Genomic DNA, 13,768 nt, shown 5'->3' on the forward strand with positions numbered 1-13,768 from the left:
TTGTGCCATTGTTGTTGTTTAGTGTGGGGAATGATCAGGACGGATTTGGTCTTGGAAGGGTTAAGTTTGAGGTAGGCAGTTGACATCCAGGACTGGAGGATAGCTATGTAATCACAGAGATGACTGATGTCCTGTGGGCTTTTTACTCTCATGTATAACTTTGTATTGGTAGATTGCTATATCAGAATCTTTGAGTGTGTGCCCACAGGCTACATGTATAGGTTTATAAGGATTGTTAAAAAAAAGATTAAGCCTTGGAGGATTCCACAGGAGACAGGGAGTCAGAGTGTGCACAGGGGCTGACAGGCAGGGTCAGGCCTGAAGACAGAAGACACGCCGAAATGGCTGGTAAGTGTTTGTGTTTGGGTGCCTGTGTGTATGTAGTGGTGTGTGTGTGTGTGTGTATGTGTGTGCATCTGGGAGTGTGTGTGTGTGTGTCTGTGATGGGAGGGGGGTTTGGGATGAGGTATTTTGAAGGAAGTGGGTGAAGGAGCAAACCTTTCATTTTAAGGATAGAGTGGGGGATTAGATGAAGGTGGTTTGGGGGGTCAAACCTCCCAAATAGTGAAATATGTTGAATATTGCGGGCCACACCAAATCAGCTAAATAAAAATAGTATTTTTGGTGTGCGGCCTACAATATTCAACATTTTCACATAGAACCATTCATCTTCGTGGACTGGTGTCTGCTCTAGAGGTACGAGATAAACCATATCAGGACAGTGCCAGAGAATTATATTGTGTCAAAAGTAGAGTAAAGGAGGATGTTGTGGTTGATGGTGTTGAATCCAGCCGAGAGGTCAAGGAGGACGAGGCATGAGTCCCCCTTATCCATGATTCAGACTGCATCATCCTCCACTTGGATGGTCGCTGTCGCAATGCTACACTTGGGGGGGGTCCAGAGTGATTGTCAGTTAGGTGGTGTAGTTGTTCGATACTGGTGAGCAGTTATGTAGCTGCTACATTTCCAAGATTTTGCAGATCCAAAAGACATTCATAATGGGCTGGTAATGGGCCAGGTCATTTGTGTCTAAAGTTTTTTTTTTTTTTAAGAGCTTGTATGAGAACACTCTTCAGGGTGTCCTGAAATGACACATTGGTGCAGGAGGAATTTATAATGCTGGTGAGTCAATGGAGTGCCGGGCCTATCAATTGTTTAATGATGGGTGCTGGGATGATAACGTCAGAGTAGGAAGTAGGTTTGAGGGAGGTAACTGCTTTTGGGAGGTTTGGATGAGAGAGAGTAGACAATTCAGTCCGGCAGGGGCAGTACGGTGGTCAGGGTGCAGGAAAGGCTAGTGCTTTGGGAGGTTAATTTGATGATCTGACGGATTTTGTCTATTTTTTTTCAATAAAAAAGTTATTGACACCATCACATTTTTCCTGAGTTTCTGGCACCTCTGAGTCAGGTGAGGATTTGGTACAATGTGTGACTTCTTCAAAGACGGTTTGGCTGCTGTTTAAAAGCTGCTGCCATGGTTGTGGAATAGTAAGCATCACAGAGTTTGTATTTATTATATTTATTTTTTGTATTTTAATATTAATAAAGCACCACACACCCGAAGGCCTCAGCGTACATCATAAAACAGACAAGAAGCAAAGAAACACAAACCAAAATTGCATACCGATTAATCTAGCAGCAAAAGCCAACAAAGCCAGATCAGACAAACAAACAACTAACAATAATATTGCAGACAAAAACATAAAAACATGTAGAAATAAGCATTCCATACTGTGATAGAAGTCATACTTGAGATCCACTACCAACTTCAGATTAGAGGATCCTTTAGGAAAGTCTTTAAAAATGCACAAAAAGAACAGACGGTTGCTGCCACCACACCCCACCAGTACACAGTCCCTGTTGTTCTGAGAGCACCAATAATCTAGCTCTTTACTCCCACGGACCTTCAGGTCAGTAGTCCTTATAATCTCAGGCCCATTCTTCTGGCATAGCCAGGCCACTACCTGGTTTCTAAGGGCCTCTTTAGGTTCATTCCCTACTGGCTTCTCTACATCGGTGATAATGAACTATCTATGGTGCATTAAAAATCGTTTGCAACATTTTCTCTAGGGCTCTTATTGAGTGTTTGTTGCAGGTGAGATTGAGAGTATACCAAGAGGCAGGTGGTTTGGTCATAGCACGGCTACTTTTCAGGGGGGCATGAGTGTCAACCAGGTTCATAGCAGAGGTGTTGAATACTTCCAGGAGTACCTGTGGAGAAAACCGGAAATATTGATTCTAGCTCATTGTCTTGGAAGATTTTGAATGAGAGATGAGTGAGCAGACATGTAGTCTGAAGTGTTTGGGCTGTTGTTAAGTGGGTGATCAATAATGGGAAGGTAGCATGGTCAGACCAGTTTATTGGAGAATGGGACTGTGCAGGTGATGAAGGGTGGTGATGTAAATACTATGTCTAGGATGTTGCCTTCGTTGTGCATGGGGGAAAGCAACATATGATTATATTTCAGAGATCTGATAAGTCACAAAAAGTGCGGTTTGAGTGTGGCGTTTGGCAGCGTGAGACTCAGAACATTAAAATGTATTAGAATGTGCTAGTTTAGCAGAGGAGAGTTAGTTGGAGATATCTGCAATATAGGATTCGTTCCTGTGTGGTGGTCTGTAGATGAGATGGAAGGTGATGGATTCCTTGTGAGATAAAGGGAACCGGTAGGCGAGTGATTCAAAAGAGTGCATCCAAATTATTATTAGATAAATGTACCTTCTAGCAAGGCTCAAATTACAGCATGCATTCTTAAGTTGCCTAAGCCTTCATGAACATACTCTCAGTAATATTCTTTCATCTATCTCAGAGAAGGAGGTCTGGAGTTGGAATCATAGTCTTCATATGGCCATTCAAGGTCCTAGGTATATTTAGGCCCTCGGACGGTCCAGATTACCCCAATGGTACATGCTACTCATGATAGCATGTACCATTGGGTACATGCTACACATGATACTCATGTGTTATATTCACCAAAATGGAGGTCCAATGGGCCATATGATCTCATTTTATTGTGTTCACCAGCATAGAGTGATTACTATCTGTAATCGTTCTCTACTAGGTCTATAACCAGCATGTTACAAACAACATTTATATCTGCTTTACTTTCAAATGTAAGCGTAATTGATTAATCAATTTTGGTTATTTTGCAGAATTGTGGAAATCGAAATAATATTATACCTCCTATTGCATTGTTTGAATGTATGTTGCCCTACGCCAAGTTGTCTAAAACATCGTATAAATAGATTCCGCGGCAAGGTCTTAACCTTAATGTATTATGTAAATCGCCATCTTGGATTTAGCCGCCATTTTAGGTTCTCTTGTAGTGTGGAAATCACCCTGAATAACAAAATGGAGGCCGAATGACATTTCGAGTGGGATTCTGGCCGTTGTGACCTCCACTCACATGAATAAGTAATATGCCCGCAGGCCACTTGTTGGGGTCGCGAACTGAGACCTTGTCCTATCCCTGACCTATGTGTAAATGAACAACTGTAGCAGCGGAACTGATCAAAATGCATACATTATGGGATTGACCTTGCAACGAACCCTAGGTTTGATTCTGAGAATGGTTAACTTGCGAGGGGGTTGGCCAGAGCTGGATAAAAAGTATAAAAACCCGAGTGTCCCAATGTTCGGTCTCTCACACTAACACGGCGAACTACCGTTGATGGTTCGTTCTGTTACTCTGAGGGCCGAATAGCTACCCGTTTGTCAATTGACTTTTGGTAATTGTTGTATCTTTGAATAAAGCACTTTGTATGTCCTTTGTAACCTGTGTTGGTGTGTTTCCTTTGGGCTTCCCGGCCTCATATCAATTTTTCTGTTTCCACAGAATGACAATTAAATATTGTTGAAAGATACGTGGAGCTAAATGTAAAACAGAGGGAAATTCCCTCCCTCAGTCACTTCAGTCTCATTTTTAGATTCTGAGTATATCAAGACCTCTCTCAGTATTCTGAGATCCGTACAGTTCGCCTGGACAAACTTGTTAAGAATGGACCCGGGGTAGCAGGCACATCTGTTAGTGAAGATTCATCTATACCATGAGGATGGGATGGGTTTTTGCCACATACCAATCTAAAACAAATATGCAGCAGACTTCACAGTCTCGTAAGGTGATTTGGTGTCCAATCAAGAGCAGATCTTAAGACAAATAACAGGTATATTTAGCCGGCAAGACTTGGGGTGTTTCATCAAATCTGTTTGAGTTTGTTCAGGCCACGAATACCATAAAGAAAGTTTGTCCCCCTATGGGAAACACTCACTTTCTGTTCCTTTGTCAGTTTTGCTAGGCTGTGAGTGAAGGTGTTGCATACAGAAGGATAACACTTGGATGGCCCTTTTGTATAAATGTTGTTTCCTTGTGTGACACTGGGTAGAGGTAATTTCCCAATGTAAAAAGCATCACAGATGCTCTGCCTTTTGTTCTTGTTTCTTCCACCTTTTGTTTTCTTTTACAACATTTAAAAAAAAACCAAATTGTTTGCTACACCTAATTTTATCCACCCAAAAAACAGAAAAACGCAAACAGATTTGCTTACACTTAACCCTACTTTCATGTCTGGTATATTACTAGTAGTATTGTACTACTATTGCATAATAATACTATTTAAGTTTACATTCTATTTTTTTTAAGACTAGGATTGTTTCTCTCTTTTTTGTTAATTTGTTAGTTCACTTGTGGTTGTGATCTGGTTGTCTTAGGCCTATACAATTCTTGATTCCCAGGTTGTGCACATGGACATAGTTCTCGGTGTTGCCATTTGTGGCAGTTGTCATTTTGCACCTGCAAAACAGGGAGGGGAAAGAATGATTGGCTTACTGGAAGAGGTTGAGGAGTGGGCTGAATTTCGCATCACAGGAGGATGACTCCCCCATGATGGATAAAGAGTCGCCAACCTCTTGTTCTTGTGAGTGCTAATGTGTGCATCTAGGATTCAATGCATTACTGATGCTCTGAGTTGATGGGGGAGGCAGAAGAATTTCAGGATGCTGGAGGAGCAGTGGAGAAGACAATGCTATCAGAGGCTCTGGAGTTGACAAGTAGCCCAGAGGCAGGAGTGTCAAGACACCATGTGGACAGACACACACACAGTGGCAGGAGAGACAGGGCCTTATGTGGAAATGAACAAAGAGGCAGGTGAGGAAGAGTCTCTTGTGAATGCTTCCACAGTGACAATGGAGAATTTGGAGGAGCAGGATTACATGTTTGTCAGGAGGGAGGAGGAGGTTATTTCAGCTAGCGGCCTGCAGGAGTTGTTTTGGATTGCTCCTATCTGCGTGCCTGGCAGCCTAAAAGTGACTCATCTTTAATGCATATGCGTATCTCTAGAACCAAAGAACCAACACATTAGAACATTTTGGGCCTGATTTACAAAGTGTTTTACCATGGGGTTTCCCATTGAAAGTCCCCCTTTCCCTTGGCAATGAGAAATAGGAGTACCCAAATACTTTAACAGACTATATTTGCATACACACTGGGAGCAATGTTGTTGTTTTCGAATTTCATCAAAATCACCCCATGATAGTTGGCTATAGGGAATTCATAACATTATTATTTGGTAAAAAAGTGTTAGGGATCTACTTTGTCTGCCCACCAAAACAATTTAAGGACAGTATTTAATCAAACAGATCCCAACAAGACTTTTCTTGGTTAGACATGTTTACTTGCATAGAATCTCTGGGTTTTTCACTCAGAAAAGTCCTCAAGGCCTCTGTACACTCAGGGGAAGCATCAGGACTTGGTCAGATGCTTCCCCAGTTCAATCAAGAATAGCCACCAGCATGAATCCCTTATCTGCCTCCTATTGTATAGTTCCCATCCAGATGTCCGTCTTTCCATGGTTTTGACAGCACTTCCATCCCTAATGATTTCAAACAGTTTTCCCTTATTTCCATTGTGTGTCCACAGTCCACAGGGATGATGCCTTATAACTTCAAGAACCAATGATTGGTTCTTGAAGTTATAAGGCATCATCCCTGTGAAGTTCTGACTCCACCAATCTGGTATCGCATTATCACAGTTTCAAATATGCAGTGAAAAACTACAACATACCAAAACACTTTTATTTACAAATAAAAAACCTACAATATATATATGTGACTTTGTCTGATCATACCAGACGTAATGAAAGGAGTCCTGTGATGGCACAAGGTTGCAGGTCCGAATTACAGTTTTTCATGAATTACTCAAAAATGATAAACATCAGTGTCACAACATTTTGCATACAGTTAAGTAATTCACTAAGCTACTATATCCCAGATCTCTGCTTTGTTACATTTTCTGTCATAAGTCATAATCACATTTCAGGTTGCAACTCTCTTGTTCCCAAGGTCTCATTTTTAGGAGAGTTGTCACTACACATAGGTCTGTTTGTGGGCTATTTAATGATATGAGCACCATTACTGTATGCAGTACGGTTCCTGAGAAAATGAACATAATGTGATCATCCCTCTAAACCTATTGCAATCTCTGATATCCATAATATTATCTACATAGAAAATACAACAAACTTCACATGTGATTTGGACATCTGTGTCCTTTGTTGACACAGTTGTTGCAATAAAAGTAATTTACAGTCTTTCTCCCATAGCTAATGGATCATCTGTTCCTTATCTTTAAGAACAGAGAGGATAGCTCCAACCCGGAGCTCATGGGAAATCCCTCATGGATAGGTCTGCTATCATTATCTCTGAGCAGAAACCACACATTTGGAATTTATTTTTAAGGATTGTTCAGAGTTCAACCCATTAAGGGCTGCCTTTATTTACACAGTTGTTTAGCACCTCAACCCCATACATTTTTCCTGGTTACTGCTGTGGGATCAAAGAGATTGACTTTCAGATAGAGAGCTGAGCAGAGCTTTTAGCCTTGCCCTGAAGGGGTGAAAGTGATCAGTGCCTGGGCCTTCAAATCTAATGCTAAATGCCATTTTGGGCCAGCACAGTTTTTCTTCATGCACAGAAAACTGGTGTTTTTGAATGTTGCAATTCCTTTTACACATGTGGCCTACTGTAATATGTGTCCTCAAGTCATATGTAGGTTTTCACCTGCATCATGCAATGTTTATCTTTACATGCAGATATATATATATATATGCATATATATATATGCATATATATATATATATATATATATATATATATATATATATATATATTTGTCCGTATGACTGTTTCTTCCGCAGTCTTTTGAAAAGCACTCCCCCAGGTCCTTTATTAAATATATGTGCGCAACACATGGCTCATAAAATCCACTAACATCGTGGCTCTCCCAAAAAGTGCGGCCCTTACATAGTAAAGTTCAACAATATATATATATATATATATATATATATATATATATATATATATATATATATATATATATATATATATATATATAGATATTCACATTACTTTGGCAATGGAGATTAATTTTCCATGTGTTCATTGTTCAAAGCTCCAAAATGCATACCTTTCCATGGTAACTGTTTCTGCTAATGCAAAGTTACATATTTCCTTAATATGTGGCATTAAATGTACTTCTGCAGTGTAGTTTGATTTTCCATGCTCCTGGTTTCAAGCTGCAGAAGGCTCCCATTTCCATGAGCTCTCCGGTTTATCAAAGGAAACAGTGTTTCCATGTTTTGCAGTCTGAAAATAAACTGCTGGCCTTTTCTCTGCCAGTCCACAATGTGTTCAATGCCCTGCACTCTTAGGCTTCAGTCAGCCAAATGCAGTTTCCTTTTGTCTTGGGGCTGAAAATATCCAACATATGAGCAGAGTAATCTACCTAGGATGCTTCTCTCAATTGTTGTGCCTTGAACAGGTTTTGGATTTCCTTATATTTCCACACTGTGAGCACATACGTCAGCACATACTAAATTGAGATCCTACGAAAGCTCTGGGGTGACCCTATTGTGTTCCTATAATGCTAGCCATTAAAATCCCCCACTGGCATGCTTATGCAGGAATACTGTGTGGGGTTAGGCTGCGTTTTTCTTTTGAAGTCCCTCCACAATGCAAGATTAAACCAGTCTTGATCACTACTTTGACCTTCAAATTCGGTTTACCTGATGATCCCTTTCATAAACCATGAGTGTGTATCTGTCATTGAATATTGGCAACTGAATATTTTGTCAACGTCCTTTACAGACTTGATAACCTGGGTAAGGCTTAAAATTAATTGGAAGTCCTGTTTGTTGACCCTCTGCTGTATGTCAAGGTGAATATGTGCTTAACAAGTTCAAAAAACAATAAAACAACAGGATACTCTGTCATCATGGCAACCGTGGTAGAAGCATCTGGCATTATGACAACAAGCATCAATAGCTCTACATGCATCAATATAAATGTGGGCACATATTCTTCTGTATCTTGATAGTGACATCCTTGAAGGTGATGTCATTTTCTCCCTGGCTGGTAAAGAGAGCCATTATGCATCAATAACATGTGGACTTGATTTGTTTTCATGTATTTAACTGAACAAATTGAAATACTGCATTCTAGAGGGATTGTTTGCCATCTAATATGCCAAACAAAAGTGAATAATGTTCATCTGTGTGGGCTATAACAAATATTTGCAGAATTCCATGAAAGCTGGAATAGGAACAGAAGGGATTCACTTTCCTGACCTTCCTGAAACTGGGCCCAATTATTAGATGGCCAAACTTTCCATGTACAACAATTTATCATACCACATGCAACAAATAGGAGTGTCTGTGCCAGTTCCCTACATGCTAAATAAATAAACAAATCAGATTTGTACAACTGAAAAACGGCATGTTTATTTTGGAAACCCCCAGAAATGATTTCCCATTCCTGTGGGGGGACTGTAAATGGATTAACTACAGTTGGTGGGCAGGCTGCTACTGTAAAATGTAAATCAATCTACAGTAAGGTCACTAATGACCATGCTGTGCATTACATTAAAAAATGGAGGATTGAGAAGATTGGCTTCTTAGATGCACACAGTTTAACACACTATATTGCCCCCCCAAAATAAACACACACGTTTTGTACACATGTGGGCAACAATGTACTAGTGGATCCCTTCACAATAGTAATAAAAAATAAGCTTAATGAAAATTGGAGGGAGGAGGGGTGTTTCCAGTTTCCATCACCAACATTTACTTGGAGGCTAAATTTGGTAGTATTTATATGTTTATTTCATCTCGCAATAGGGCATTATTTCCTAGAGACTAGTGCATGAAGTAAATAAATGCAAGCCCGCAATCAGGTGGGAGGAAAAATTGATATTCATTGAAGTACTGCCTATTTTTATTGTTACCACAATGAGGCAATTTAAGGTAAACCTCAATGTCTTTGACAGCAGAGAATGGAGAGGAGACCTTTGTGCTTTACTTTATTGAAGGACTTGGACAGGTCCAGAAGCATAATAGGTCATACATGACCTTTTGACAGCCATCCGGAGTCCTTGCGGATTATGTGTAGGCTTCCCTTATATTCTCAGGCACAGAGAACATTGTCAAGGTCAATGTTCAAAGGCTAATTGACTGGCAGACGGCAAGAGTGATGATAGATGGCAGGCTAATTAGGTGGGAGGCTATGTTCATGACCAGCCCACCAGCACCTGGGTGCCAGCCTGTGTGCTGCTGCCGTGTGTGGAATATTACAGAGAGGTACAAGGGTGCCAACCAATTATAGAGGGTCACATAATAGAGAGCCCTATAGTTTATGTAACCAATAGGATGTTGTGTATCTGATGACGTCCATAATGACTTGCACTAGTGGAGGGCTTAGTTGCCCCACCTGATGTTAGCGATCCAATCACTTTCCCTGACAAGTATGGAACGTATACCAAGATGTTCCTAAAAAAGCCTGTCACTTTCCCAAGTAGGTTTTTGTAATTTGCCAGGTAGACTGACGTCAATAATGAGGAGGTTTTGATATATAAAATGTATTTTTTATCGAGCGGATGTTCGTTGATGTTCGTTATACTCTCTTTTTAGATCATTGAAAATAAAACAGACATACTTTGCCAACTTCCTGAGTCAGTCTGATTATTGATGTTTGAGTATATTCTGCATCCTCATCCTTCTCAAAGTATTGCTACCCCGTCTTAAAGGGCCCAGACCTCCTGGATTGTGAACCATCAGAAATGTCTTACTTATAAACACGCCTCGAGCTTTCGCTTTCCACCACATAAAAGAGGCATTACACAATCATATTTATCAAGAGCTCCTTCTTCGAAATATAGAAATTTAATTCTCCGTTTCCGGCTACATATATGGGAAACAAGAGATCTCCTTTGTACGCGCCAGCTTATAGGACCACTTCAAAATTTTTGTCGGTTCTGTCAAAAAACCAAAACTCCAGAAACCTTAGCACATTTAATCACTACATGTCCTAGCTTGTTTGGTCAGCGACAACTGCATTTTCATAAATATTGCCCTAGATTTGCAATGTATGATTCGGATGCTTGTTGGGACCGCATTTTTGGCTCGTCAGACTTGAAAATCCAGATAGCCACTGTAAATTTTCTTCTTTCCTTAAATTTAGATCAGGGTAAACTCATGAATACATGATTGAATATTTTTATTCGAATTGAGTATGATAAAAATTTTAGATACAGTGTCCTTTTCTTCGATGATATTCTGGTCATTTGTGAATACTAGAGTGCTGTATACTTATTGTATTTACTGGTTGTACATTTTGAATGATCTTCTGAGAAATGACATTAAGTTGTTTTTACATTATTTTAATTCATTATGTTCAGATTGTGCTGTTATGTCATGTTAATTGAAAAGTTGTAACAAAAAAAATGCAACTAAATCAATAAAAAAAAAAAATAAAAAAAAAAAAAAGGGCCCAGTGTTGGGTACACAGGTTCAGTACCTAGATATTTAAAGGATACAGTATAGATCAAAGTGTGAACTTGTAATCACTTTTTCCTTTAGTGTGTCAATCATGGTGCCAATATCTTGTGTCAACATTTGTAGGAGGTGAGGGGCACATGCATGTTACACAAGCTTATGTTGGCAATGATAGATCACTGTGTGCTAGGAGCATCTTGGGCGTGGGCTTGAGCACCTAATTTGCAAAACATTGGATAATGCAGAAGCTAGGGCATCCCTAAAAATGTACACATTGGGAGTGCTGTTCACTTCTAGCACGACACCTTGGAGAGAGTGGCAGGTACATTTTGTTTGCCTCTAGGCCAATCAGCGAGGAGGAAAAGAAAATAGACATATTGGAGGCTGCTCGCTAAGACAAGGGGTCTCGTATTGTGGCAAAGTGTGCATCACATGTTTACCAAATTTACAAATATCAATGTTAAGTTCTGCATGTGTGGCAATGTAAAGAATGTCTTAGAGGGCAACCTGATGCCTTACTGCCGAGTTGCATGTTTTTCAATGTTGTGAAACGTGTTCTATTAAGAGCTAGATACATCATTATTTTTTTTCTCTCCCTGCTAGTGTGTGATTGGCTGATTTAATTGGGGATGTTCGATTGTGTGGAATTTATTGTGCTACGAATGCTATTCAAAAAATGCTATTCAAAATTTGAAATGCATTCTAAATCTACTCTTTAAGGACTGGGGCAAAGACATGTTAAATTTGACTCCCTTCCAGTAATTTTGAAATTACTATGGATACTGTCTCGCATAGGAATCTGATTGTTTTGACAGGGCAGGATATTTGTTCCAGATTTACAGGGATATGCTGATCGCTATAATTTTATGATCTGCATTTTAGTTGCTTCCAAAGCTACCGACGTTGTATTTTTTCTCTTATGTCCCTCCTGCATGTTTTTTTTTCTTTCGTATCATAATTTTAACATAATACCAACTGAAAATAATTTCAAGCAACAACATAATAAAAAATATTTTAACTGAATTCTCTGTAGGACAAAGCGCGATTCCCGATCCATGTGAGGCCACCACAGGAACGATGTTTGTTCCTCCCACCTCAACTGCACTTTTCTGTGTTCCCCTCTCAGGTGGTGGTCCCTACACTCGTTTATTTGTCGAAGCCTGTGCCTCCGTTATATCAATATTCTAGTTATCTGAACAATATGTAAAAACTGATGAGGGGATGTCTGTAGGTGTCAAAGAAATAATTGTCCACTGCAAAACAAAGCAAAATATGTTGGCACGTTAGTGGCCAGCAGAAGGGTTGTGAAGCGAACAGATGGGCGTAATGCCATCTGATAAAGTGGCAGATGGAGACCGTAGGGGCGCATTAGGTTGTGGCTGGCAGTCATTCGAATGGTCAGTAAGCACCAGTCGGGGAGTGTTAATCGTGTTCCATACTCCATGCCAGTGGTTCTTTGAAGGGGAAGCGAGTACATAAAAAACATGAAACTGCACGTAGTAAGAGTTTCCAAAGTCACAGAAGCGCTCAGTACCTGCACAAGGTGACAGAATGCGGAGAGAGCAGATTCTGCATGTTTTTTCATGCAGGTAACGTGAAGGTCACCGTTCTAGCAGTCCAGAACCTGCTACTAATGGCAACTGTTGCCATTTTTACCAAGACTTGACATTCTCCTGTTTCTTCTTTTCGTGCCCAAGGGCCTGAGTTACAAAACCTTTTTTTAATGGTACTTCCCCTTTCAAAAACACTTTTGTAAATCAGCCCCCAGGTTTTGTGTAGCTAATTCTACAGGATCGCCCTGTAGACATTCCATGGCACGGCATGTTGGTGATAAAGTTAATTGCTCCCAATAAGGTCCTCTTTTTCCTCTCTGGGAACCATACACCCTTTCCTCTCCAGAAAGCTATCCATCCACATTCCTTCGACTTTTATGCACCATTAGGTGCCACAAGCTCTGCTCAACTACTTTTGCCTTCTGCATTGTACGTTTCCAAAATGGCGACAGCTTCTCACACGGGAATGGTGCAGCCAGTGCTACAATAAAGCCTTTGAAACCAGCTACCTAGGATGCTGCCAGAATAGTGGTACGTAACGGTGCCATTTAATACCTGAAATCATCAAATCCAGCCCCCTTGGGGCAGCATAAACTCTTGCCTGCCCCCTTAGTGAATTGAAGGCTAGGGCTGTGGTTACTGCGCATTCTGTTTCCACTGAACAAAAGTACACAGGTATTAATCACAGAACCTTTCCTATTGTGAACTGTTAGATTGAAATTCAAATGCAAACATTTTGATGTTGGTGATTGTCCATCCACTACAAAATTAAATGTGGATTCTTTGGGGAGCCCGAGATAACCATTGCTCCACAATTGTACCCGCTTGCTTTGATCCTTTAATGCAGGTGCCTTGTTGTATTTCTGTTTATAGGTGATCTGTACGGGCATTCCTTTTCATGTAGAATAGAGGAATTAAGTATGAAAAAGAATGCCTTTACAGGAAATCTGTATTCTTTAGTTATGTTATGTTATTTTGTGTTATGTTACTGGGCATTTCCCCAGGACAGCTTTTGCCAGTTGCACGGAATGTTGGATGTTGGGTCTCGCAGGTTGAAAGGTGAGGTTACAGCTGGATAAGTAGGAGCAGACAGAGCAGAGCAGAGGTTGCTATACCAAGGTCTGTGCAAGGCTGTCTCTGGTTTATCATTGCCCGAACCAGAACCTTTTTGCCTGCTGTTGAGTTAGTCTCGGATATGATGATGCTACAAGAGTTGGGAAGTTCATCAAATGCTTGATTTATGTGATGTTTGTTGTTTGGAGAGCTGTTGGCACCTGAAGTAAGTCATTATTGATGGTGAATATTCTCCTGGGTACAGGTTTTGTCGTTAGCTGAATTAAATCCCCTTTCCCCAGTAAAGCATTGGGTTTTACATATTGCCGTGAAATTGACCC

The 13,768-nt window shown here is 40.4% G+C and overlaps 1 protein-coding gene across 2 annotated transcripts in view; it reads left to right on the forward strand.

Annotated features, from left to right (window-relative positions):
• Positions 1-13,768, forward strand: part of NLGN4X (neuroligin 4 X-linked) — a 958,019-nt gene that overhangs the window by 868,271 nt on the left and 75,980 nt on the right. The gene's annotated exons all lie outside the window — the stretch shown is intronic.

The sequence above is a fragment of the Ambystoma mexicanum genome, chromosome 7q (genome assembly GCF_040938575.1).
Source record: "Ambystoma mexicanum isolate Mex_15411 chromosome 7q, UKY_AmexF1_1, whole genome shotgun sequence".
Taxonomy (NCBI): Eukaryota; Metazoa; Chordata; class Amphibia; order Caudata; family Ambystomatidae; genus Ambystoma; species Ambystoma mexicanum.